Consider the following 20,003-nt stretch of genomic DNA (forward strand, 5'->3'; position numbering starts at 1 on the left):
ATATATATATATATATATATATATATATATATTACATGGGAGGATTGTATAGCACTTTATATAAGATATCTAAGCAGTTTTCATTTTAGAATCCCCTCTCTCTCTCTCTCTCTCTCTCTCTCTCTCGTATGTGTAGTGTATATACATGTGTGTGTATGTGTGTGTGGTGTATGCACATGTGTGCATATGTATGTGTTGTATGTATATGTTCATACATGTGTGTGTGGTGTGTGCATGTGTGTATGCTTGCATGCATGCACATGCATAGATACAAGCATGTGCCCTCACAGCCAGCCAAAGCTGACTATATATAGATATTGGAAAATGCAATGTTGCTTATCTTTGCTCCTCATCTACAGCCATCTTCTTCAACTCATACTTACTCAGTTCTATCAGGTAACAGAATAGATGAAGGAGTCAGGGTACAGACAACATGGATAGCTCATTCTTCCTAATAAATACAGAAATGACATTATACGAGCAGAGTTTGTCACACTATTACAAAGCCAAACACTTATCAGACTGACAATATTAGATGTTGGAGGCTTAAAAGAACAATTGAAAATGTGCCTATTTCTTCAAAGCCTATCTTGTTCTCATTGCAAAATCATAAGAGTTGGTCAAGAGGCTTCTCTGTGTTAGCAAGGCAAATTGTAACTTTCAAGTGCTGGCCTAGACCTCTATGGAAAGGATATTTATTCTTCTCTACAGTGTATCCATGTAGAGTACCACCCCAGCACCATCTGTCTTATTAAGGTGGCTTCATATGGATAATCAGAGCTCCAGAAAGACAAACAGCAACAACGACAACACTAATAACACTCCACCATATTAGGTAGAAGATGCTCAGATGATATAAACCAAGGAGGTGATAGTGGGCAATAGAAGCCAGAGACTCATCCATCACTGTCTACACTAGGTTCCTAGCACTATATTAGCTATCACTATCTATGCTAAGTTCCTGGTGCTGCAGAGTAATTTTTCAGGTATGGTTACATGTTGCTTTCTTTACTTCTGGGCATCATGGTCTGAGTTGATATTTTGCAACATCCCTTGTCACTCAGTACAATAATTCATTTACACATTATTGTGAGAAATTTGTCCCATTTTAGAAATACCTTCATCTAACAATTGTTCAAGTCTTATTTACAAATGTTATTATGGCAATGTGACAAAGCTCTTCCACTAGAAACCTAAGCTCAAAGACATGCTCAATCTTAGTTCACGACAGAAATGCAATTTCATCTCCTTCCAAGTGCTTTTGTTCTTGATTTTGTATTGCCTCAGTAGGCCCTGTGCAGTTGCTTATAATTTTTATGGATGGATAAGTCAATGTTATACATTTCAGATTATAATCTGTAAACTGTAGAGAACATATTTAACTTGTCCAATATACTTTCTTGCTACAACATAACACCAAAGCATAATGAATGCCATTTGTCAATGACATGGCTACATTATCAGATCCTGATTTGAATATTACCAAGAGTTCACATTTTAACTTATCTCACTATTGTCTGCAGAAGTAGTTGAGGATTTTTTTTTTTTTTTGAGCATCTGGGGCTGGAAGGAAATTGTAAGAGCTGGTATGTTTGTCCCACTTATGAATGATGCCAGCAATATAACAACAGTATGGAAGGCTACAACACTCTGGATATAAAGGTACACAACATAATTACATAGTCATCTTGTATCTAAAAATATGAGTGAAAAATTATAATGAGAGAGAGCACTATATAAAGGAGAGTGACTTTCCTGTTTGAATAGAATCACTCACACATTCTTCTATTCCTGCAGATGCTGTGCTGTCATCACTGATGAAGATTCAGCTGTTCAGGCTTCACTGCTCTCTTTCCAGCAAGGCACAACACAGGTATCTGTTGATATCACTATGGCTTGTTGCTAAAATTGTGTTTCACTTCACTCTAGTTTAGAGGATGGGGAGCAAACCACACAAAGATATGGACTGCGGGGTTATTTGAATTGCTGACTTGGGAAGTAAAGATGCTGAAAATGCCTAGGCTTGCTGTCTTCAATGCTCTATGAGCAGATTCCATGAATTTAGATCAAAAGATAGAGTCCAAAACCATTGTCTATAAATTTGTCTTCATTTATAATTAACCAGGAAGTGACGGCACACTGCCAATAGATAAAGTGTTCAAAGAGCAATAGTAGATAAGAATGTGGGTGATTGTATTTTTTATATTATCTGCTAAGATACCATCAGTCCCTACAGCATTAATTTCAAAGATTAGAATCTAGACAATAATCATGGAAAACTAATGCCATGAGCCAATAAACCCTCTTTGAACAGCTCCTACTCCCCACTATGAAGATTAAGCATTAAAAAGAGTGATTACAAGTAAGAAATACAAGCAATGCTTATATAATATTTAAGGTTTCAAAGACTCATGTTTACATATAACCTCTCTCTATTTTACACAGAAAGAGAGAGGGAGAGTGTGTGTGTGTGTGTGTGTGTGTGTGTGTGTGTGTGAGAGAGAGAGAGAGAGAGAGAGAGAGAGAGAATCTCAAGGCCAGGATTTTTATTGTTAAGAGAGCACCTTGATAAATGTACCATGTTCTCATTCTGGCCTGTGTGGTCCTTAATCTTGATTACAGCAGGAACTTGAATATTTCTGCATGGTGTCTAACAGTAATAGAGCTTCTATGCGACTATATTTAGAGCTACAGCTAAGCAGGAAGTCTCACACAGAAGACATTTTCTTTTGATGAACAGTTACCATCATAGAGAATTTTTTGTTTGTTTGTTTGTTTATAAGGTTCAGGTGAAGCCAAACAGAAACATCATTAAGATGTGCTAATGAATCATCCTCTTACTTGCACTAAGAATAAGTGTTTGAACTCAATGCTGCTTCTATGTTTGGAGCAATACAATTATTGGCGAACAAATGTGTTACATTTAGGTGGGAGAATTGCATGAATACTAACTACAAGAAACTAAGCAAGCACTGAGTCTGTTATTCTCTAAAATACAATATATCACTGGCAACATTTCATTGTTGAGGAAGCCAATACTCATTTGTATTGTTATGCTAGACATATCAAGTCATATTTTTCTTTTAAAATTAGCACTGCTCTTCTCACTGATAAGAGGTTTACTGTGAGGAAAATGGAAAATACAGAACAAATTATCAGCAATGATATCCTAACTTGAGTAAACAGTGTAATCATTTTGGTCACTTTACTACTTGTCTTGCTTCCTTTAATGTACACATGAAACTAGGCTTAGTATTAGTTTTAAGGATTATTATCTAGACTCAGATTTTTGGAATGAATGCTTAAGTGACTGTTGACATCTTAGCAGATATTATAAAATATAATCACCTGAAATCATATATCCCCAATTGCCCTTTGAATCCACTATTTACTGGAAATGTGCAGTTATTTCCTGGTTATTTATAAATGAAGATGGATTAGAAATAGGTATAGACATTGGCAGACTACAAATACAAGTTCTAGTCTTTAAAAATATAAAGCTATTGTTCAAAGTTTCCCTTTAGAGCATTTCAGACAATTATCAACCATGATATAGCTTTACACAAATATCAGCCATATTACAATACTGAATACAAGTTGAGTGTTCGAAATCTGAAAACCCTGATAGTGGAATATTTTAAATGCCAACTCTCCAAACACTTGGGTTTTGGAGCATCTCAGATTTTGTAGTATAAGGACAGACATCTTGGTAATGTTTATTAATTGTTCACAAGTACTTCGGTTTTATGTAACTAAGAAAACAGATACCCAACTTCTCTTTCATGACTGTGAAACCAGGGAAGTATAAAATATTGACATACAGATGCCATCAACATCAGAGATAGAGTGACAAGATTTTAATCTCAAACCTAGCATGATGTCTGGTTTATCATGAGTGCTCGGGAAATGATAACTAGCAAATTGTATGTCAGTGTCCTGTGTTATATTACTTGAACTACTTTACTCATTTATTAAAGTTATTTGATGCCATATACTTCATAATACCATCATCAAAGAATACTATAGCTCAAACCCCCAACGCCTGTATGTATATATATATATATATATATATATATATATATATAAATATATATGTAGAGGAACATATATATATATGTTCCTCTACAACAATACCTTTCTTATCAAGGACCAATGACCTTAAGAAAGAATTTGTAAAGCTGTTCCAGTGAGAGATTGCTCTACATTTAGTCTGTGTATGTGTGGTGATGGAAACTTCAGGCAGCACACAAGTTGGTATTTCCATGATTTCTTGATGAGTCCTACTGTCTAGGTACACATAAGCTATGACTTTTCAGGATGAGGAGAGAATTGTTGCATGGAGGGAGAAAATGCAATGCACTCTTTAATACATTTGGAGATACTGATACTCGTCACTGATGAAGACAAACACTAAACATGAGGATTGCAGAATGAATGACCTTAATGCTCAGTTGTTCTTATATAGTGTCCCCCAGGAACTTCAGTATTGAACACAATGGTTTTAGACAGCTGGCCCAGAGACTCTGTGTGATAAGAAGGTTTCCAATCTGCAGACTATAATGAGCTTTAGTTTTCATGTAAATAGCTAGCAGCAGGGGGGGTGGGTAAGCCGAAAAATAGGGAAGATGTTGAATCTGCCTCAATCAACCACAGTAAGTATAAACTTGATTTCCTGTTTAGTAACATCAACTATGTGAAAGAAAACCCGGAGCTTGTATTAAATCCCTCAAGTATCATCATTGATACAACTGTCCTGTAGAAATTTCTGCTTTCCATTTCTTTGTAGTATATCTCAGTCTTTCTTTCTCACACTTACTTAAAAGGATCAAAGAGCAGAAACTCTGATCCAATAAAAGTCTTACTTTCGCCAAGCAGAGCTTGGAATTGTGATTATGAGACAACAATTTTAAATGCCTATGACATGCTATAATACATTCTTTTGTGGAGGGACAAACTTGGAATATGCACTAGGAAACTCTGGGCAGATAACTAAGGTGGTGAGGAGCAGTTGGCAGCTCAATAGGCAAACACCTTTACTCTTTGTTTCACATATGATAAGGAGCTTAATTTTAACTTAAGAAAAGGTGAAGATCTGAAATCACTGTAGTGATGATAGCATTTTGTTCCTTATTTCTACTTTAATCTTTTTTTCAAATTTAAAAATTGTTGTGAGCACTGCATCTACATGTATGAATAGCATTTTTTGTATTTCTAGTGTGCTTAGAGGGTAGAAGTGAGTATCAGATCCTCTGGAATTGGAATTATAGATGGTTGTGAGTTATCACATGGATGTACTGCTCCAGGAAAGATACATATTCTGCCAGTTTAAAATCATACAGAAAAGGTGATATCATGCCTTGTAATCAAATGGAAAAAAAGCAGTTTGCAGTTATTTTTAAGATGTTTCTACAGTATGTTTAGTGCATCATTAAAATGTCTTATAGGTCTTTAATGTCTCATTAAAATTAAATCTGTATCTGTGAAAAAGAAGTTCTGTCTGGTAATCCTTAGTGTATATACTAATTAAACTTAGCAAATGCCTTAAGATTATCCAGGAAGCCAACAAGGAAAACAATGTGTTGATATGCTTCCCTCCCCACCCACAATGAATTCCACTAGCATTATTAAGTGATTTCAACTTATAAGGGTTCAGACCGCACCATCCACTAGTACCTTGTAGTTTATTCCAAAAGATATAAACTTAATACTAGGAAAAGCCTGAGTTTAAAGTTAGATGTATAAAGTGTAGCGTTTCCATTGTCCAGATGGCTAAAAGAGAATCTAGAGGAAAAATCCTTCTAAAATACCGCATTGGATTGTTTCTCTTGGTTTTATAATCAGAGACATGAAGACCCCCCAGAATTGTGACATAGGATGCAGCCTTAGTAAGACATAAACAAAGAGGAAAGATACAGACAATAAAAGCGAGAATCAAACGACAAAAGCCCAAAAGTCTCACGACCCAGAATCAAATTGTTCTCTGCATTAACATGCAGTCTCCTATAAGCTGTGGCAAATTTCAGAGCTATGAAATAAGATGTGAGGTGGTATCCGTGGTAGTATAATGCCTCACACATTCATATAAGACTAGTGCTTTGTGACTTCCTACTTTCTTGGTCATAACCACAGAATGAGTTAGGAATGTAAACCCTTGCTCACTGAAGTAACTCAGAGAATGTGGGAACTTGGTGGGTCTCAGTGTAGTTGCTCACAAAGACACGTCCCAGCACCTTTCTGCTGGGAGCTAGGGCTTGTTAGAGAATTGTCTTGGTATCTGGTTGGGACACAATATCACTTCATGTTCCAAAAGTTAGAGTCTGAGAAAACCCTGGTGCTATGAAGTTGTATCAGCAATTAATATTCAGGTCTTTTAAAATCCTATGTGGAATCGGGGTGGGTAGGTAGGTAGGGTAGAATCTTAAAATTAAGATTCGTGAGCCTGGAGTTGGAAAGGTCTTTCTGCTTAAATGCCCATATTCTAATGCTCCCATGCCATTCTGGGACAGAAATATTTTTTACATTGGTTCCATCAATGGAGCCCATGACTTGAATCTCAGTTTTCCTTTTCCTTCTTTCACTTGTGAAATGACATAGAATAGAATCATTTTGTGTTTTATAGCCAGTGGTTAGCATAGTTATATTGATGGCTGTCAGAAAATATTTAGAAAATGTGGAATGTGACCGAATCTCACAATTAAGTCCATGTATATTCTCTTTCAGGGAGGATAATTATGTCCCTGAAGGGCATTGGCCAAAACAATACAAATAAGATCAGACCCTCCATTCCATGGATCTTTGACTTCCTAAGTATCACAGATTTTTTTCTTGGTTGGCAAAAACCACAACTCTATTGGTATAAAGCTGGAAGGAACATGCATGATTTGAACCATTTGGCCAGAGGCAGCTATATAATATTGCATAATAGGTTTGCCCTTTTATCAAATAAGGCAATACAAAAGAACCCAAGAATATTCATATCCCTGTTGATACCATTTCCAGAGGAGGAAGATAGTTGCTTCATTGAGAATCAATCTAACAAAACTTTCACTTAGATTTCATTAATGCTTCCAGTAACCAATTTACAGTTCTAGACTTTGTTTGAGTTCAAATCTAAACTAATTTCATATTTTGAAAAAAAAAATTCTTAAAAGTGGAAACAAACCCTGGAAACATATTTTTTACATACTATCATGCTATAAATTGTGAAAGTTAATAAATGAGAAAGTAGAGGGGATAGAAAAGGCATGAGTAGGGAGGGCAGGAACAGGTTGATTTTTTCAGGGGCTAGTGTGGTTTGAATTTGACAAAGCCCCCACAGGCTCATTGAACACTTAGTCCATTGAAAGCCAACTCTGAAACTGATGCCATTTTGGGTGATTCTACAAACTTTAAGAGGGGACAGACTTTGAGGGGGGGGTGTTATATTATTTGTCTCCCTTCTGTCTTGATTTTTGCTTCTTCTCGAATACAAGGTGAAAGTTTTTCTCTTCCCCTGATGTGATGTTCTGCCCATGTTTATGGAACCAAGCAACCATGACCCAAAACACAGCCCAAACAAACCCTTCCTCTTTCAACACTATTTGATATTTTATATTTTATCCCAGTGATGGAAAATGTAACTAAGGCAAGGACAAAAAACTTGAACAGGAAGAATTTTCCTAAAGAATGTACTTTACAGAGAGTATTTCTTTCCTTTTTATAGATATACCTAGACACATTTAAAAATTTACAGTCTATTAAATAGGAACTTTAAAGCAGATAGAAATTCAAATGACAAAATAGTTAAGATCAGAAATGTGAAAAAGCTTTTTGGATTTTCAGGGATGTTAGCTTTTAGAAGACATAATTATTGGAATCAGAGCAGTCTTAACCTTCAATTCCAGTATCTTCTCTGGCTACCTTCCTCACAGTATGCCTCGGATAATGGGAGATGCCAGTGATTCTTAACACCAGGGGCTCCTGCTCAGAGAGAGTTGCTCAAGACAGCTTATGATATGCTGAAAAAGAAATCAAACTATAGACTCTAAATTTAAGCTACTCCACTTTATATATCTGGGAAATAAAGAGGAGTTCTGATCATAGGATAATCCTGGCTTCATTCTGTGGGCACATGACTACTTAAAGGAGTTAATGCATTTATTCTATAGCAGGGAGAGGGGAAGATTATAACTGTCCAGGGTATAAGAAGTTCAAGGCCTAGGAGTTAATGTGCCTCCTATCTTATGTAATTGTTCTGGTTTTTGTCTTGTTATGAATATTGTATTGGTGGCTAATAAAAGTACCCCCATGTGTGTGTGCTATCTGTCTGTCTGTCTATCTGTCTGTCTATGTCTGTGTTGGTTCAGTGTCTGTGTCTGTCTATGACTGAACTCAGAACCTCATGATGACTAGGTAAGTAGTCTAACCATTGACAAACTCCCTAAGACTCCAAACTGAACTTTCATCATTGTTAGAAATCACTATCTTCACTTTGTTAATTTTATAAAGACTCACAGGAAATATATTAAATATTATTTAAATGAATAAATGGAACTAGTCCATTATAAAATTGAGAAAATGAAAATATACTGAGTTGATTTCTGAGACAAGGTCTCCCTGGACAGGATAGCTTGAATGCCATTTTACCACCTGAGCGAAAACCTACTATGCCAAGGTAAAACCCAAATACGTTAAAAACGTATAATGAAAGCCATTATTTTAACCTTAATAAAACTAAATACATAAACATATAATTTATTCTTAGAAAAAAACTGTCTGCCACTCTAAATTCTCCCTTTGAGTTTTCTCTTTAAGTCTTTGTATTATTAAAATAGTGTATTTTGTGGCTACTAGATTTTTATTAATTATCTATTCCTCATATGGAAGATGAAGAGTTAGCATAATATTTCTCTCAGCAACACAGTCCCATATTACCAACATAGGGATGTATTTTAAACTTAGTTTAATTAGTATTTGGAATTTACTGAATTATGACTACCTGATAATATTAACATTTAAAGTAGTCAGTTTTGTTTTGATCACATTTCTAACTTCCTAACTTTTTTTAAAAAATGTCCTGTAGTACTATTTGTATTCATTTTTGACAGAGGTAATGTTTCTCTCAAATCCCCCAAACACCTGTCAGGGTGTCTATATAAGCAAGTGTGTTAGATAGCTGATAACTTTACTTGTTCTCTGAGATACTTCTTTTGGATCTCATTGTCTTTCTCTTCCCATCAGGAATACCTGCTTGTCAGGCTTCTTTAAATAGTCATGGTATCTGGGGTCTCACTCGCCAGCATTCTCAGAATTTCATTCACTTCTTCTGTACATTGAATTCTTATATTTTCCACCATACTTGATGTTTGCTTTGAGCAGTTCAAAGTAGGAAAGTTATATTTATCATAGTATCTATAGCACTTCTGAAACAGATTTCTAGAAGCTTTAGTAAGTCGAAGAAAAATGAAATGAATCATCACCAGTACAACTGATCTTCCTTCTACATTTCAATATTAATTATCCACTTTAATTCTTATCTATTTTTATATGCTGTAGAATAAAAATGCATGAGCTCATGTGAATATATGTATGTGTACATGTGCATTTGGAGGCGTAAGGTCCATATCCAGTTTCTTCTTCATGTTCTCCATGTTAGTTTTTGAGACTGAGTCTCCCAATGAACTCAGAGGCCATTGACTGGGCTACACTGGCTGGCCAATAGGCTCTGTGATTCTTCCTTACTCCTCAGAATGGATGCTACAGACATGAACCCTTGGCCCTGGTTTCCTACTTAAGTGGGTGCTGGGAACTCATGTCCCCTGATTGTAATGCAGGCACTTAACCCAATAAGCCACCTTCCTGGCCCGCTGTACCTTTTATTGATTCTGTGATAAAGGCTTGTCTCAGGATCAGATTTTACTCTTTATCTTACTAGACGGCAACCAAGTGCCTGAAGATTAACATGAAGATTAACCAAGATATGGAAGGTCCTTCTAGCTGCTGAAATGAACCTTTAAGTGCAAGATACTGTAACAGGAATTGGATTCTTATTCAAATAATGATTTCTAACCTAACAAGATTTCACATCATGGACTGCATCAATTCTGGTTGATTCCACTACCATCTCAGTGAGGGCACTGTATTCACGCTACTATATATTATGATTCATTGTTATGAGGAAAGTATTCTGCAAAAATATAGAAAATGTAGGTAAAACGCCTTCTTTCTTGGTTGTGAATGAAGAAACAAATGCTCCTATAAAAATATGTGTTTTCATGGAGGTAAAAAAAATGAACTAATTGAGACCCACGTTGCTCTTGGGGTAAAGATTCATGCCAAATACACAGGGTCTTTCATTGTTTTCCTGAGACATGGAGAACCTTCTGGGAGGTTCTCACCTGTAGTGAGGACAGAGAGTGACAGCTGGCCTGGAATCAGAAGCACAATAGGCTGAGCTAGTCTCTTGTGCCATCCCTTTGCTAGTAATGATGATTATAAAGTTGGGTCAGCAAAAATCAAGTTCAAAAGGCAACTCTTGAATAATATCAGAGGACAAGCATCTCCCTAAAGCATCCTCATTACCAGGCAAGCCCTCTCCTTGGGAATGGAGCACAGCATTTCCCCTTTGATTTAAATGTGAAAAGATTCCAATTAACATCAGGAGATGCCAGTGCCAATAGAGTAGGCTGGATTCTCTTGTTAAGATTTTCTTCGCTATGTGTTTATTCCATCATCAAAGTTTAATATACTGGTACTGTCCAATTCTAGACTACCCCAGACCAATTAGAGAGGCCATAGCTCATGTCTTTTCCTAAAATGGGCTCATTACTGCTAGCTCCTTCTCAATATGACAGAGGTATAAAAAAGACTAAAGGAATACTCCACAGTTACATTGGAAAGTTTTAAGTAAAAGTACATGTAAGCCAATTTATTTTACATACCTGGGTACATTCCCAGCCCGATAATCTGTTATTTTATTATAGCCTTTTTTTAAAAAAAAAGAAATTGAGATTATTAGAACATTATTTCTTCCTTCCCTTTCTTCTTTCCTCTAAACACATATTATATTATACCTCCACCTCCAGCTTGCTTTCAAATTCATGGCCTCTTTTTCTTTAATTGTTTAATACCCCCCGCATGTGTGTGTGTGTGCTTGCACATGTAGAATATATGTGTGTATGTGTATACATATATACATACATGCATATGTCCCTAAAATATAAATGTAACCTACACAGTCTGTATAATATTATTTGCATAGCTATGTTTTTAGGGTTGACCATTTGGTATTGGAAAACCAATTGGTGTGCTATTTCTTGGCGAAGACTAGTTCTCCTGATCTCAACATTTCTTAGTTTCCTGCCATTCTTTGTCTAGAGCTTATGTCTCCTGAGCTTTAGACTTTGTAGACTATCATGCTTACTGGCATCATTCTTGCTTAGGTCATACTTAGGAAGTCATATTGTTTATATTCCATGTGTATAGCTCCTTGGTACCAATAATTGAATGGTCTAGAGATTTATTTTTATTTTTAAATTATGTGTAAGTGTATGTGTCTGTGGTGTAGGTATATGCATCTGTGAGTTTACGTAGCCACACAGTCAGACCCTTTGAAGCTGGAGCTTTATGCCATTGTGAGATGCCTCTACATGGGCCCTAGGAACCAAACTCAGATCCTCTGCAAGAATATAACATGCTGTTAAAGAGTGACTTGTCTCTTCAGCTTCAGGAATACAATTTTTGATTGGCAAGACAATGATCCTACCACAGAGAGAATATATTTATAATCTAATTTCAGAGGAAATAAGTATATGATCATAAAAATGACAGGAGATCATTCAGTGCCACCAACTGGCTTCTGGACTGAATGTGTAAACCATGTGTGTTAATGATTAGAAACCACTAGGGAACAGGTACAGTTGAACCTGAACACAGACAACCAATAGCAATACATCACACTATTTTTTTTGTATTAATCACTTTCTGTTGCTGTGATATGGTAGCCCAAAGTGACTGATACAAGAAATAGTTCATCTTTTTTGCTTACAGTTGCAGAAGGAGCATCTGTAATGACAATACTGAGCTGTATTGCAGGCAGCAAAAGCAGGAAATTGAAAGATCACACTTTTATCTAAATGCATGAGGCAGAGAAGGTAAAAGAGAAGTAAAGTGAAGTTATGAACTCTCAAAGTCCACCATCCAGTGACTTATACCATTCCTTGAGGCTGGACGTCCCAGGACCTATAACCTCTCCAGATAGCACCAGGACCAAGTGTTCAAATATGGGAACCTGTATGGGACACGCTTTCATACTACCACATGCTTTCACATATGCTAGCTGATATGTCCCCTGCCACATGTCAGTCACTTCTCCTTGATTGGTTGACTTGGGAAAGGGTCACCAGTTTTATTCACAGAAGTCAGGATGCCTAAAGGACACACTTCAAACAGACCTGAAGCTTTGTTTTTACTAGGTAATGGACCTGGTATGGCTATCATTTACTTTTGATCTGCTGCTACAATATACACGAATGTTTCTGGGGGCTTTCTCAGTGTTACTAGGGTGACATTCATCAGCTGAGTGGCAAAGGATACAACCAGATCCCCCAACATTTTTGGATGACAAGATATGAGAAGATCCACGAACATGGGCAGGAAAGACATACTCTGAAGTACTGATGGAAGTCCTACACCACTGGGTATTTTCCTTGGCAGATAGTGTCCCTCATTGGAGATGACAGCATACATGAGCACATTTCCATCACTGTGATGAGAAACATGAAAATGTCAACTAACGAAAGAAACATTTACTTTGACTCATGGTTTCAATGCTTTCTTTCAGTCCATGGTTATCTGGCCCCGAAGGGTTGCTGTAAAGCTGTAACATTGTGGTAGGAAACTCAACATGGGTCAGTGCTGACCACTTCAAGGCAGCTGGTGTGTGAGATGAAAGATAAGGGAAGAAGACATACTCTCTTCTGATGAGGTTTGGGTAACACACTGATCAATGGTTAAAGCAATATGCCATTAGGAGTTAGTTTATTGCTATGTTCTCTTAGCAGTAAAACAGTAGTGTATTTTCCCTTAAGACCTATCTTGTCTTGGGTTCTTGTCCACTTTAGCAGTGTCACAAATGGGTTATATTTCATAGAGTGGTCCTTAAGTCCAATCTAAAGTGGTTGGTCATTCTACAACATATGTGCCAATATTGCCCCAGTGTACCTGGCAGGTAGGTTACTACTGCAGGGTGACTGCAGGGTTTGGAGTTGGGTGATATTGCTGGTTATTCTTCTCCTCTGGGAGCTGGCAAAACACCATGGACACTAGTCAGTGGGGTGAAGCTTCTAGTTAATGATCAGTGCTATTTCTCCACATTCAATAACATTAGTATGACTTGTCCTCACATTACTCAATCATCACCAGAGAAGGTTCATGCAGTAGGTGGTTATTACCGCAGATACCTACAACTAGACAATGTGGAGAGAGTGAGAGACTTTGGAGGATTTGGCCCTTTATCAAACTCCTCCCCACAAGGGTTAGGAGTCTATGCGAAACAGAAAATGGAAGGATTATAAGAGGCAGAGGTGGTGGATAGCACCAAAACAGTCTTTCAAACAGAACAGGGATGGATGATAAACAGAGACTGTGATGGCATGCACAAGACCTGCACAATTTCAAACTAGACAAATGCCAGCACAGAGATGGTGAAGTAGACTTGACATCCTTCTCCTAGCCTACTAGTATTAGCAACTGGTATCTGCTGGGAACAGGAAAATCAGTTCTCTCCAATGAATGAAATATCACCTTGTATATCTACCACATTCTGGGGAAGGCTCCAAGTCCAGGAATAATTGGACAGCAGAAAATGGACTCCAAGGCTGGACTTATTTTTGCGCATGTGCATGCTTGTGTGTATGTGTGTGTGTGTGTAAAGTTTTTGTTTTATTATTCTTTTTGTTTTTGTTTTATTTTGACCTTTTTAAAAAATATAGATCATTTTGAGGAGGAATGGGGAAGAGAATATAGTTGAATGGGTAGAAAAGATCTCAGGAATTTTGTGGAGGGAAGAGGGCATTATCAAAATATATTGCTTACAAAAGATTTTTTTATTAGATGTTTTCTTTATTTATAATATCTCCGTTCCCAGGTTCCCCTCCAAAAATAAAATAAAATAAAATAATAAAAACAAAAACTAAAACAAACCCCTGTTCCCTCCACCCTCCCCCTGCTCACCAGCCCACCCCCTCCTTCTTACTATCCTTGGCATTCCCCTATACTGTGGCATAGGACCTTCACAGGGCCAAGGGCCTCTCCTCCCATTGATGACCTACTTGGCCATCCTCTGCTATACACATGCTGCTGGAGCCATTAGTCCCACCATGTGTACTCTTTTGTTGGTGGTTTAGTCCCTGGGGGCTCTAAGGGTACTAGTTAGTTCATATTGTTGTTCATCCTAAAGGGCTGCAAATCCTTCAGCTCCTTGGATCCTTTCTCTAGCTACTTCATTGGGGACCCTGTACTCAGTCAAATGGATGACTGTGAGCCTCTACTTCTGTATTAGTCGGGTACTGTCAAAGCTTCTCCGGAGACAGCTATATCAGGCTCCTGTCATTCAGCACTTGCTGGCATCCACAATAGTGTCTAGATTTGATGACTGAATATAGGAAGGATTCCCAGGTGGAACAGTCTCTGAATTGTCTTTCCTTTAGTCTCTGCTCCATAGTTAGTTTCTACAACTCCTTCCATGGGTATTTTGTTCCCCCTTTTAAGAAGTAACGAAGTATCCACACTTTGGTCTTTCTTCTTCTTGAGTTTTTTATGGTTTGTAAAAATACAAAAGTATTTTTAAATAAAAATGTATTCTTCTTGAATATACTCTTCAAATATGTGCCCCAAGTGACCTCCTACTCCCTTAAGACCCCTTTTGCAGTTCTTACAATGTGCCAAAAATGCCATAAATTATAAATCCCCAGTGGATTCATCAATATATTAGGTCCAAGTTTTCATGGTCCAATTATTCCCCTCTACCCATCAGTGGGCAACCAAGTCTTGAATACAGGAGCTTTGAAATTCAGACTCAAACTTTGGCAGAGTGGTAGCAAGTATATGTGGTGTTGCCAGTTCTGTGGGTAAACTACAAAACAAGACTTCCTCATATTCTTCTTCAATTAATGTGTTCTCCAGAAAGGAACACTACCTCCAGTGGGGGTCGGGGTTATTGGGATATCTACCCATCAGCATCTGGAAAAACAACTGCTGTGGCAGCTCTACTTGTACAGAGTTACGGAGAACTAATGATTTATCAAATACCATACAAAACATGGTGTTACTGAACAAGAAAGAATACTTCAGCTCAGAATGCCATCTGTGCTGATGCCCAGATAACTCGGGCTAAATTAAAACCAGGTATCCTATATTGGCTTAATTCGATATCATTCACCATTGACTCTGTGACTAATGCTCAGTTACTAAAACTATTATGGCCAGACACAAAACCCATTGTTAGATGCTGTCTACTCTTTCTTCCTCTCTATGAAATTGATTTTCACAGATGTCTGTAGTACAAATCAATAGCTCCTGTGTAATCCCAGGCAAGTGTGATAGAGAACTGGGTGATGGGTAATGAGGACTCTAAGTGATTAGAGAAATATAATCACTCTATAGTTTTGCTTTCTCTGGGGCATTCTTCAGACACCTTGTGCCCGAAACAGCAGCTCTCAAGGTTTCTGACTCCTTCAACACCCAACTCCCTGCCTGTGCCCACCACATTTTGAATTATTTGATATCAATGAAGGATGAATTGCATACACCCTGCTAAGCACACCCTGGTGAGCCCAAGAGAGGGTTGGTTGCAGCATAACCTTCCATTGCCTTGATGAGGAGGAACAAATGGCAAACATAACTCTCTCCCCTTCTCCTTTCCATATGATTTTTGATCTTCAATTTCTACATACATAACAACCTTATTGTATATGTGTCTTTTATTGTTAGCCAGCTCAAATCTTTTTGTGAAGGTAGGCAGAGTATAAATTACAAATAAATAAAAGCCACACCGAAGAACCCTTTTCTACATGCATCATGTGCTATTTATAGCAGGTTTCACAGGGGCCTCATCAATGAACTGCCACCAGTCAGTGTTGTTAAAATGATTTCTTACAACTAAGGAGCATTATCATGCTTTCCAAGCGGGCAAAGCAATGAGTTATTATAACTTCTGCTCAACTTCTTATTAACAGCAGAACCTCCTAGAGCCAAGGCTTGTTTCCTGCAGAAGAGAGAGTCCTTGGCTGAATGACAGGAGGAGACAACAAACATGCAAAAGGAAAGGGGGTAAATGTACACTCTTCCAACATCATCAGATCCATCCATCTTCCATGTAGGAGGGTGACAGCAACAGAGGTATCACTTCCCCACTGAACCCCCAGAGAGATGAGGTACAGGTCAGGGAAGAAAGAATAGTTTCGCCCAAACAGAATGCATATGATGGTGCTGAAGAACATGCAGAGGGAAACATTCATGAAATTTTATAAGAAGTTAGTTGGCTATTTTTATAACTTTGTAGAAAAAACAAGACAGAGGAAAACAACCATACAAACTGTTCTTTTTGCTTAAACCTCATAATTACCCAAAAAGCACTTTAAAATCAATAGGTGCCAGGGCATCTCTGTTTTTCCCTGGGCATCAGTATTTGTAACCTTTCAAAACTAAATAACTTGACTCTTCTTTCCCTAGAACTTTGTGTAACTCTGCTAAATGTTCTTATTTCTATCAAATGGATGCACTTAGGTCATCAGATGCCTACGAAATGAATCCACAAAGCTCTAACTAGAGCTTTCTAGAGAGACCATCAGGGGTACCACACATTGCCTGCACATCTTCCCCATTCCTGCTCCCATTAGAAGAAGCATTTTACTCCAGTGTTTCCATTAGGGGACCTTTGTTTGCTTCTCCTGTGCATATTATTGCTTTGTGTAGTTTACAGTTTGCCACAGAACTGAAAATGTGCAAGCTTCCTAGTTTTCTGGGAAAAAGACTGCCATGTTCAATTGTCTTGATTGAACAGGAATTTTATAGATTCCAGAAAATGCTTAGGAGTGCAGTGCAGATAAAATGGCCAAAGTTTCATCTTATTTAGGAGTTGACACATGCTTTCCAAAGACACCTGGTTTAAAAGTTTAAGTCTCACATCAGAACTGTTATTATCGTAATTGAAGTCTCAGAATATTAAGATCATGTGTGTCAATATAAGTCTGCTACAAATTAAATGCTAAGTTTGTAAGGATACTGTTTAATGTAACTAGCAAGTTTGTATGCTTTTTCACACTTGCATAATGGCCTGTCAGTGCTAAGCTTCATTCATACAGATGAATGGAAATAAAAATTAATTTAAAACATCACACATAGCTGGGTACAGGCTCTATAGCCATTCCTGACCATTGAGAGGAATCAGAGAAGGAAGTAGTCTCAAGTATATACTAACTAAGAGAAAACTTATAGTTGAACGGTCTATTGGTAGGCTGAGTCTCCATAGACTCAATCAAGTACGAACTGGAAATATTCAAAACAACACTTCACTTTTACCAAATATGTGCAGACATCCTCCTTGATATTCATTAGACACTGTTTTAACTAGTAATGTAGCCATTGTTTTCTATAGGCATTATTAAAACTCTAGAGAGCTATAAACTACACAAGAGTGTGAATACATTATATACAAATTCTGTACTATTGGGTATCCATAGGATTTTGGGCTTTGGGAATAGGGATTCAAGAACAAATACTCTTTAAAAAAACCAACTACTTGGGAAGTTGGAAGCATGAGTTAGCACAATGAGTTTTGTATAAGGCAGGAGCTATATCCCAAAGGAGGGGACCACCTGTGGGCAGGCTGTTTGTAGTAATGTTGGATGGCAAAGTTAGTCTGGATGAAGAAAGAGTCCCTGTGGTGGTGAGGTTGGTCCCCATAGGCTCACATATTTTAATTTGACTGCTTAAGCAGGATAAGAAGGTATGGCCTTCTTGAGGAGGTGTGTTACTGTGGGTGAGATTTGAGGTTTTAAAAGCCCTTGATAGGCCTCGTCTTTCTCTTTTACACTGCTTCCATCTTGTGGATAAAATTTAAGTTCCAAGCTATGACCCTAGTGCCATGTTTCCTGCCAGCCGCCATGCTTCCCACCATGATGATAATAGATTAGCCCTCTGAAACTGGAAGCAAGTCCCCAAGTGAAGGCTTCCTTCTATAAGTTGTCTTAGTGATGGTGTCTTTGTACAGCAATACAAGAGTAACAAAATCAGCCCCTACTCAAAATGATCAACTATCAAGGATATAAATAGAGATAGCCTGAGGAGACCAACTCATATATATCCCTAGGAATCAACCAAGTCTCCCCTCCTTAGCCCCAATGGCCTGAAAGGTACAACAAAACAACAACAACAACAACAACAACAACACATGCACAATACGCTTGTGAGTCTGGGTAACTAGAAGAAAATGACCTCCGCTTGACTGTCATGGACTGGGATTTCTTATGGGGTCCCTTGTTCCGTGGGACGAGGGGTTCTGGCCAGGTGTGCACAGGATTCAGCTTTTTGACAAACAGACTCGACACGAGTGGTGTAAGGTCTGAGTGTATTTTTCAAATATGGAGTCAGGTTTATATAGTCGATACAGAAGGGGTTGAAAGAATCAGGTGGTACAATGGTCAAGATACATCAAAACAAGGTGCAGGTACATCTCCCTTCGTTAGGAACACAATGAGTCAGCAGCAAAGTAAATACTGTTAATTTAGCAGGAACTAAACAGGGATTACAACCTGAAAGAAAGCTAGGTCTGACTAAGGTGACCTTGGCTTAGAAGCCAGGTGCAGAGAGTTCCTCTTCAGTTTGTTGTTTTGGTTACAGACTGGGTGGGCCTAAGTAAGTTCCTCAACTTTGTTGTTTTTCTGGGCTAGTGGAGGTTAGCCCCAGGGAACACTTGTTAAGCTAGTTCCTAGGAGTGTTTCAGCTGCAAATCTAATATAGCCTGCCTTATGTTGACTAAGAATGAGGATTTCACTGGATCTCGTCCTGGGATAGTTCTCATTCTGTAAGCTTTAATGCCCTACCCAGAAGGCTAGAGGCAATTAGTTTGAATGGCTTAAGATTCCAAGTCAGGGTTTGACTAGGATGTTGGAACATTGGTGAAGGTCAGAAAGCAATGTCCAAATTTTCTCTCGCTAGCTGTAAAGAAATGATATCTTGGTGAGTTCCTAGCACACAAGTACGAGGACATATCTGGGCTACCTCTGAGTTTGGGGTGCCAGGTGACAATGCGGAGGCAGGAGACTGACTTTCCTTGAAGTTTACACCTCAAATACCGCCATCACGCAAAGTGTGCGTGGCACTTAACTATTGGATACTCCCAGCAGTGCCCAAGAAAATCATGGTAGACAAGCCTTTTCTTCAGAGATGTGATCTTCCAGACAGAATCTCAGCTCCCTCCTAGCCTCTGAATGTATCAACGACAGCAAGAAATGGAGACCTGTTCGATGAATATACTTTGATTTATTTAGAAATAGAAGTGACCTGAATTGGAGGAGAAGCAGACAGATTTAAGTTCAAATAACACTGGAGATTCTGGAATCCTAGGTGCCCTTCCTTAGCCTTCATAACAATGGTAATCATGGCTGGTCACAAGGAAGACATTTTTATGTCACTCCATGTAATGGGCAAAATAAAAGCAGCAATTTCAGCTCCAGGTTAGAGATAGAATCGATGCCTCATTAAGAAGATTCATTTTCTAAATACTGCAGGATTTTGCACTTCAGCCTAAACAAGGAAATGTGAACAGAAAAGAGGCCAGAGCTCACCCCACATAGAGAGAACAGGAACTCTGCAGCCCCAAATGAATGCAAATCTAGAGAAAGCAGGCTACACATCTGATACTGGTTTCATGACACATAGAGATGGAATGGTTTAGTGATGGCTGTTTACTGGTCTTCCATGCCAGGAGGCTCTGACTGCTCAGTGGGAATGCAGCAGATTTT

General features: G+C 38.1%; 1 protein-coding gene across 10 annotated transcripts in view; it reads right to left on the reverse strand.

Moving 5' to 3' along the window:
• Positions 1–20,003, reverse strand: part of Unc5d (unc-5 netrin receptor D) — a 533,275-nt gene that overhangs the window by 145,538 nt on the left and 367,734 nt on the right. The gene's annotated exons all lie outside the window — the stretch shown is intronic.

Source organism: Mastomys coucha, unplaced genomic scaffold (assembly GCF_008632895.1).
Source record: "Mastomys coucha isolate ucsf_1 unplaced genomic scaffold, UCSF_Mcou_1 pScaffold22, whole genome shotgun sequence".
Classification (NCBI taxonomy): domain Eukaryota; kingdom Metazoa; phylum Chordata; class Mammalia; order Rodentia; family Muridae; genus Mastomys; species Mastomys coucha.